At 40.4% G+C, this 7972-nt stretch overlaps 1 non-coding gene across 1 annotated transcript; it reads right to left on the bottom strand.

Annotated features, from left to right (window-relative positions):
- Positions 1-5449: 5449 nt before the first annotated feature.
- Positions 5450-5524, bottom strand: Trnap-cgg (transfer RNA proline (anticodon CGG)). Its single transcript has one exon. It is a non-coding gene; the product is annotated as a tRNA-Pro (tRNA).
- Between the last annotated feature and the right edge of the window lie 2448 nt (positions 5525-7972).

Here is a 7972-nt window from a genome sequence, read left to right as displayed (position 1 = left end):
CTCAGAGACATTTGAACCATTTTTTGTCCTCTAACAATTACTCCGTAGCCACGTTGCTCTTGGGGTCAATCTCGTTTTTAGACGTCTATATTCCCTTAGGCCTGCTTCATTTGCTGCATTACTTTCTCCTTTCATCAGTTCAATTCAGTGTCTATTGTGATATCCAAGGGTCTCAACTAAGTGTTGTCCTTTCACCAGTTTCATCCTCCCTACTTTCATTGTTTCATGTCACAAAGCTAAACATTCGTCTTCTACTGTTTCAGTCAATTGTTGCTTAACGCTCCCTTTGAAACTATCAATCTCTAGTTTTTTCAACTTATCCAGGTTCCATCTCCCTAATGCCCTACCTTTTTCTACTTATTTACTTTTCATATACAATAAATTGTGGTCAGGCTCTGTATCTGCCCCTGAAGTATCATACAGTTTAAAATCTAGTTCCGAAATCTCTTTGTTACCATTATACAATCAGCCTGAAAACTTCTAGTTTTTTCAGTCTCTTCCGCGTATACAAAGTTCTTTCGGGAGTCTTAAACCAAGTGTTAGCGATCATTAAATCATGCTCTGGGCAAAATCATACACGGCTGCTTGATCTTTCATTTCTTTCCCCCTGTCCATACTCACCTACTATTTTTCTTTCTCTTCCTTTTCTAGATACCGAATTCCAGTCCCAAATCACAATTAGACTTTCCTCTCCCTCTACTGTCTAAGCAATTTCTTTTGTCCCATAATGTATTTCTTCAATCTCTTCATCATCTGTTAGTTGGCATATAAACTTGTAATACTGTGGTGGGTGTTGACTTCGTGTCTAACTTGCCTATGAGACTGCGTTCACTATGCTGTTTGTAGTAGCGTACCCACATCCCTATTTTCTTGCACATTATTCATTAATATACTTAGTCTTGCATTACCCATATTTGATTTATGGTTATAGTACTGTACTTACCTCACCAGAAGTCCTATTCATCGTGATACCGAATTTCACTAACGCCTAATATATCTTCCTTCAACCTATCAATTTCCCGTTCAAAAGTTTTCTAATCTACCTGCTTGTTAAAGGGGTCCAACGTTCCATGCTCCGACCCGTAGCATGCCAGACTAATTTTTTCTGATGACGAGATCCTCCTGAGAAGTCTCGACCCGGAGATAGGAATGGGAGACTATTTTATATGTGGAATATTTTACCCAAGGGTATAGCATCGTCATTTAACGAAGCTGCATGCCCTCGTGAAACATAACCCTTTAGTTTTCCCTTGCATTCAACCTTTCGGAGTACCAGCACAGTTAGGCCACGTTGGTTGATGTTACAAGGTCAGATCAGTCAGTCATCGAGACTGCTGTCCATGCAACTACTGAAAAGGTTGCTGTCCCTCTTCAGGCATCACAAGTTTGTCTGGCCTCTCGGTAGATATCCCTCTGCTGTGGTTACCCTACGGAAGTGTTGTCTGTATCGTACAGATACGCAAGAGCCAGCCTACCACGGAAAATTCCTTGATTCAGAGGGAGGGACGGGTGGCCGAACTTCAAGAACAATTTGCACCGACAGGCATGTCAGGGATATAGAAATCATTATGTAAGTAGGCTTATGTTTCTGCTTTTATATATACATAATCAAACATTTCAAATGATTTTGGTGCCATTCAGCTGGTAGCGACACTCAAACAACGATGTCCTCACATTCTGATGCATGACCGTTAGCGCTTGGGTATTGTTGAAGGAAAGCCAACTTACACTGTTATCGCAATACACATATCACCACGCCATCCAAACACAACCCTATAGGATGCATTTAGGAACACGTTAAACAGGGCACACACACATTAGCATTAAAACCAGAACCACTACACAATGATTTAATACCATCAAAACAATTTCCATGAATAATGCGTACTCAGTAAAAACAATTACCAAAATGTCCAACAAAATACAGAGCAGCGTCAGTAATAGAAGCAGAACGGGAAAAACAACTGGCACAACTCAGATATTCACAATTTTTCTCCATCTACAAACAGCATCACAAAAAATTTTTATTTAGAAATACCACAAAAAATTTCTTTCTTCTCAGCATTTTTCGCTCATAGTAAATATAAACAACGTCAAACCACAACGTAGTTGGGTATATACATTACAGTGAGACAGATATCCTGCGCTCTACATAGGCGAAAAAAAGAATATGTAACTCATGGCGAAAGGTCGAGCTCGGTTTCGCAGGAACTATAATAATGACTAAGAAGATGTCTTTGTCAAGTTCTATGAACGATGAGGGTCTATATATTTGCTGCGAGGACATCATCAACAAGTTGAAAGCCAACTGGTTTCTGTTAATTAAATTAAAGAATTAATATTTGTAAGTTTCTCGAAGACTAATGAATCTCCATTCTGGCTATATTATGTGCTGACATTAGTTACCCTTTGAAATATTAACGTGACGAAAACACTTCCTCAAGCATCACCGCAAATGATTACTTGTAAGAATGATTATTGGGCCCAGAAAATGAATAATAGAATGTTCAGTGAAGAAAATTTAGTGTAAACGGACATTTCATTATAGGACAAATCCAGACCATCCACACCTAGGTAAAATTTGTGTAGTTCGTAACATCTATAAGTATGCGTTAAACGGTTCTATTACCATGTATCTGGGTATCAATACAGAACTTTTAATTGGACATTTGTTAACAGACTGTAGAGTATGATGACGGTGCTGCAGCAGTTATCACCAGCTTCCTGTTCAACGATTCACCAGTACATACTGTATCCATATGTAAACGCATAACGTATATGCATGTATGTATGCACATACATACGTATATGTGTAAGTGCATACATGTTTTCCGAAACGTGTTTCAAAAATATTCTACAAAGTCAGTATTGCATACTCTCGCCGATTCTATCCAGCTTAACAACTAATATTCTGAATTAAGACTGAAATCAAGAAACAATAACACAACTTCGGAACTAGACTACAGACGAGGACTGGCGATCACGGTGGAGAAGGCACCAACTGGAACTTCATGAAAGATCCGACAAATAGAGTCGCCTTTTTCGACCAGAATAGAAGTGTACCTTATTACATCTACATCTACATCTACCTGATTACTCTGCTATTCACAGTAAAGTGCCTGGCAGAGAGTCCAATGAACCACCTTCATGCTGTCTCCCTACCGTTCCACTCTCGAACGGCACGCGGGAAAAATGAGCACTAAAATTTTTCCGTGCGAGACCTGATTTCTCTTATTTTATCGTGATGATCATTTTTCCGTATGTAGGTGGGTGGCAACGTTTTCGCAATCGGAGGAGAAAACCGGTGACTGAAATTTCATGAGAGGATCCCTTCGCAATGAAAAACGCCTTTGTTTTAATGATTCCCACTCCAATTCACGCATCATGTCTGTGACACTATCTCCCCTGTTTCGCGATAATACAAAACGAGGTGCCCTTCTTTGTACTTTTTCGAAGTCATCCGTCAGTCCCACCTGAAGCGGATCCCACACCGCACAGCAGTACTCCAGAATAGGGCGGACAAGCGTGGTGTAAGCAGTCTCTTTAGTAGACCTGTTGCACCTTCTAAATGTTCTGCCAATGAATCGCAGTCTTTGGTTTGCTCTACCCACAATATTATCTATGTGATCGTTCCAATTTAGGTTATTTATAATTGTAATCCCTAAGTATTTAGTTGAATTTACAGTCCTCAGATTTGCGTGACTTATCACGTAATCGAAATTTAGATGATTTCTTTAAGTACTCACGTGAATAACTTTGCACTTTTCTTTATTCAGGGTCAATTGCCACTTCTCGCACCATACAGATATCTTATCTAAATCGTTCTGCAAGTCGTTTTGATCATCTGATGACTTTACAAGACGTTAAATAGCATTATCTGCAAAAAATCTAAGACGGCTACTCAGATTGTCTCCTATGTCGTTAATATAGATCAGGAACAATAGAGGGCCTATAATACTTCCTTGGGGAACGCCGGGTATTACTTCTGTTTCATTCGATGACTTTCCGTCTATTACTACGAACTGTGACCTTTCTGACAGGAAATAGAACCCGCCCGACAGGAAACAAGCGGCAAATCACTGTTCCAATGGGAAATGGCGGAAAATAAATCGTGTGGAATGAAGCCAAAGAAAAAATAATCTTCAATAAATAGGCTACCTTAGCCTGCAGAACTGGACTGGCTGAAAAATTGTAACCTATGTTTGTGATTGTTTTCACTCTTTAAAATTTTTAAACTGCCCTTCATATCCATATTGTAATAACTGCGCACAATTCCTGCACGTCTGTGTGCTAGTGGCTGAAAAACTGTAACCTATACTAGTCGTGTGATATACTTGTATTCTCCTTTAAACTTAAAATTTCTCTTTTCGTGTGTATTGTTCCACGCTGTGCTGTAACGATGCTGCGGATGACAACCACAGGGTCCTGCTATGAAGGAAAATAACACCTCAGACCACCACTCCTGTTTGTCGGGTCCTATGGCTGGCGACTGTCAGAATGACACACCAACGCTATCCGGAGCGTCTCTAGACAAGTCGTCGCCGGCCATCTGGGTTCAGTTCGAAGCGGGACTCATCACGGAATACAATTCTATACCAGTAAATGAGATTCCCGGCACAAGACGTGTCTGGAGATTCCCCAGGCAGCGATGAGATACGAATCCGACTGTTCCCAACCATACGCCCTGACGACCAAAACTTACGGTCTGCACTGCCCCTTCTTTTCGTAGCAGAACCCCTGCGATTGTCATCCGTGGCACCCTTACAGCACAAAGATACGTCGACGGCATTCTGCGACCCGTTTTGTTGCCTTTCATGATAAGCCATCGTGGGCTTACATTCAAGCAAGATAATGCCCTCCAGCGCTCGGCGACTCTTTCAGTTGCTTGCCTTGATTCTTGGCAAACACTGCCTTGGTTGTCATGATCGCTGGATCTCTTCCCAATTGTGAATTTTCGGACATTGTGGGCAGAGCCCCTCCTACCAGCTCCGGATTTTGGCGGTCTGACTCACCAATTGGACATAATTTGGCACGATATCCCTCTGAGGAATTCCAACAACTCTGTCGATCAGTACCAGTCCAGAATGAGATTTTTACTCTGCAGCGGAGTATGCGCTGATATGAAACTTCCTGGCAGATTAAAACTGTGTGCCGGACCGAGACTCGAACTCGGGACCTTTGCCTTCTGTGGGCAAGTGCTCTACCAACTGAGCTACCCAAGCACGACTCACGCCCAGTCATCACAGCTTTACTTCTGCCAGTACCTCGTCTCGTACCTTCCAAACTTTCCAGAAGCTCTCCTGCGAACCTTCCAGAACTAGCACTCCTGAAAGAAGGGATATTGCGGACAAATGGTTTAGCCACAGCCTGGGGGATGTTTCCAGAATGAGATTTTCACTCTGAAGTGGAGTGTGCGCTGACATGAAACATCCTGGCAGATTAAAACTGTGTGCCGGACCGAGACTCGAACTCGGGACCTTTGCCTTCCGCGGGCAAGTGCTCTACCAACTGAGCTACCCAAGCACGATGCACGCCCCGTCCTCACAGCTGTACTTCTGCCAGTATCTCGTCTCCTACCTTCCAGACTTTACATAAGCTCTCCTGTGAACCTTGCAAAGGTCCCGAATTCGAGTCTCGATGCGCACACAGTTTTAATCTGCTAGGAAGATTCAATACCAATCCATGTTACTGCTTGTGTAAGGAGCGGAGGTGGACCAGCTCTTTCTTCTTCTTCTTCTTCTTCTTCTTCTTCTTCTTCTTCGTTTCACCCAACTTTGGGGTACGTTGAATCAATCACTTCTGTGTGTTCTGTGCCTTTCTTTTCGCCCAGTACTGCTTCATTCTTTCTGATCTTGCTTTTCTTTCCTCATCAGAGATGACAATCGTTCTTTTCTTCCTATTTTGGAGCTGTAATCCCTCTTTTCTGTCTTTGCTTATCATTTTTGCGGTCCTGTCTGTGAGCATTTTTTCTGTGATGTGTAGTTCTCTTAAGTCTTTCTCTGTTTGGATAAACCAATTTGGTTTGGATTTTTTATTCCTGAAGTAGTCAAACATTCTTTTTGTAAGTCTATTTGGGTTCATTCTGAGAACGTGCCCATAAAACTCAATGCTTCTTTTCCTCATTGTATCCGAAAGTTTTTCTGTGGTTTTGTAGAGTGTTTCATTTTTGGTATGAATTGGTTTGCCGTTATGAAATTTGGGGCCTAAAATTTTTCTCAATATTTTTCTTTCTTTGATCTCTAGCCTTTCAATTGGGCCATGGTTAGTGATAGATAATGTCTCAGCTGCATATAGTGCTTCTGGTTTAATGACAGTGTTGTAATGTTTTATTTTTGAATTCCATGAGAGGGACTTTTTATTATAAGTATTTTTAGTAAGCTGAAAGGCTAGTTCAACTTTGTTTCTTCTTAATTCTATTGCTTTTTTCTCAAGGGCGTTCCAGCTAATCCATTCACCAAGATATTTGAATTCTTTAACAATTTCGATCTTTTGGTCTCTTACTTTAAGATATTTCATTGGCTTTTTTATATTTGTGATTATTTTGTTTTTTTCAAAAGAAATTTTAAGGCCTATTTTTTTCTGTAATTCGAGGATCTGTTCTTTGGCTTCTTCCCATGTTTCAGCTAGTAGGGCCATATCATCTGCAAATGCTAGGCAATTAACCTTGATGCCTTTGTTTTTTGTTCCTAGTTGGATTCCACTATTGATTTTCTTGTTCCATTCTCTTACTATTTTTTCTAGGGCACAGTTAAATAACAATGGAGAGAGTCCATCACCTTCTCGTACTCCAGTTTTTATCTCAAATAGGTCTGAGAGTTCTCCCATAAATTTAATTTTGGAGTATGTGTTGGTGATGGTTTCTCTAATTAGGTTTGTAGTTTTATTGTCTAGGTTCAATTCTTTTAATATGGAGATTAGAGATTCCCTGTCTATGGAGTCGTACGCCTTTTGAAAGTCAATGAATGTGATGACATACGCTTTTGCTCTCGATTTTTGGTAGGCCATAAGATTTTTGAGGTTTAGAATTTGTTCTGGGCAGGATCTTCCCTTTCTGAAGCCTGCCTGGTATTCTCCAAGTTGACAATCTAGCTGGGGTTCTGCTCTGTTCAAAAGGACTTTAGACAGTATTTTGTATGTTACGTCAAGGAGCGAAATCCCTCTGTAATTGTTGGGGTCTGTTCTGGATCCCCTCTTATGAATTGGGTGAATGAGGGCCATCTTCCATTCATCCGGAATTCTTTCTGTTTTCCATATTTCTTCAAATATGTTTTGGAGAGATTCTATGGCATTTCTATTGGCATTTTTCCACAGTTCAGCTGTAATTTGGTTCTCTCCCGAAGCCTTATAGTTTTTGAGATTCAAAATGATTGATTGTAGTTCCTCGACGGTGGGTGGTTCTGAGTTAGGACTTGTTGAAGTTGAGTTGCTGAAATCCATTTTTTCAATTGGTTCTTTACAGTTGAGAAGGTTTCTGAAATATTCCCTCAAAATTTTGCAATTATCCCTGTTGTTGTGTGCAATATTACCATTTTAATCTGCTAGGAAGTTTCAATACCAATCCATGTTACTGCTTGTGTAAGGAGCGGAGGTGGACCAGCTCTTTATTATATGCTCAGTTTCATAAACTTCTTCTCTGGAATAAATCATCCATTTTTTTCTAAAATATTAATCATTTGTCTGTCCGTAAGTGCACATGAAATCTAACGGTTTCCGTCACATTCAGATAACTCCTGCCTGGCGAATCTTCTCTCTGTCTTAGAGTATATGTATAGTCAGGTACGATATTAAATAATAATGACATTCATTAGCTAATTTCTCCAGTGATATTCTGCCATGCTTCGTACGCTGTGATCGTAATTGCGCTATTATGATCGTGTAACTGGGTGTACTTTTCTGTTAATTCACGGAAATTTATGTTAGACTTTAAATCATTTCTCAGTGAGACACTTTTCATTCACGAATACACCAACAC

Source organism: Schistocerca nitens, chromosome 8 (assembly GCF_023898315.1).
Source record: "Schistocerca nitens isolate TAMUIC-IGC-003100 chromosome 8, iqSchNite1.1, whole genome shotgun sequence".
Taxonomy (NCBI): Eukaryota; Metazoa; Arthropoda; class Insecta; order Orthoptera; family Acrididae; genus Schistocerca; species Schistocerca nitens.
This window is presented reverse-complemented; position numbering and strand designations above follow the sequence as displayed.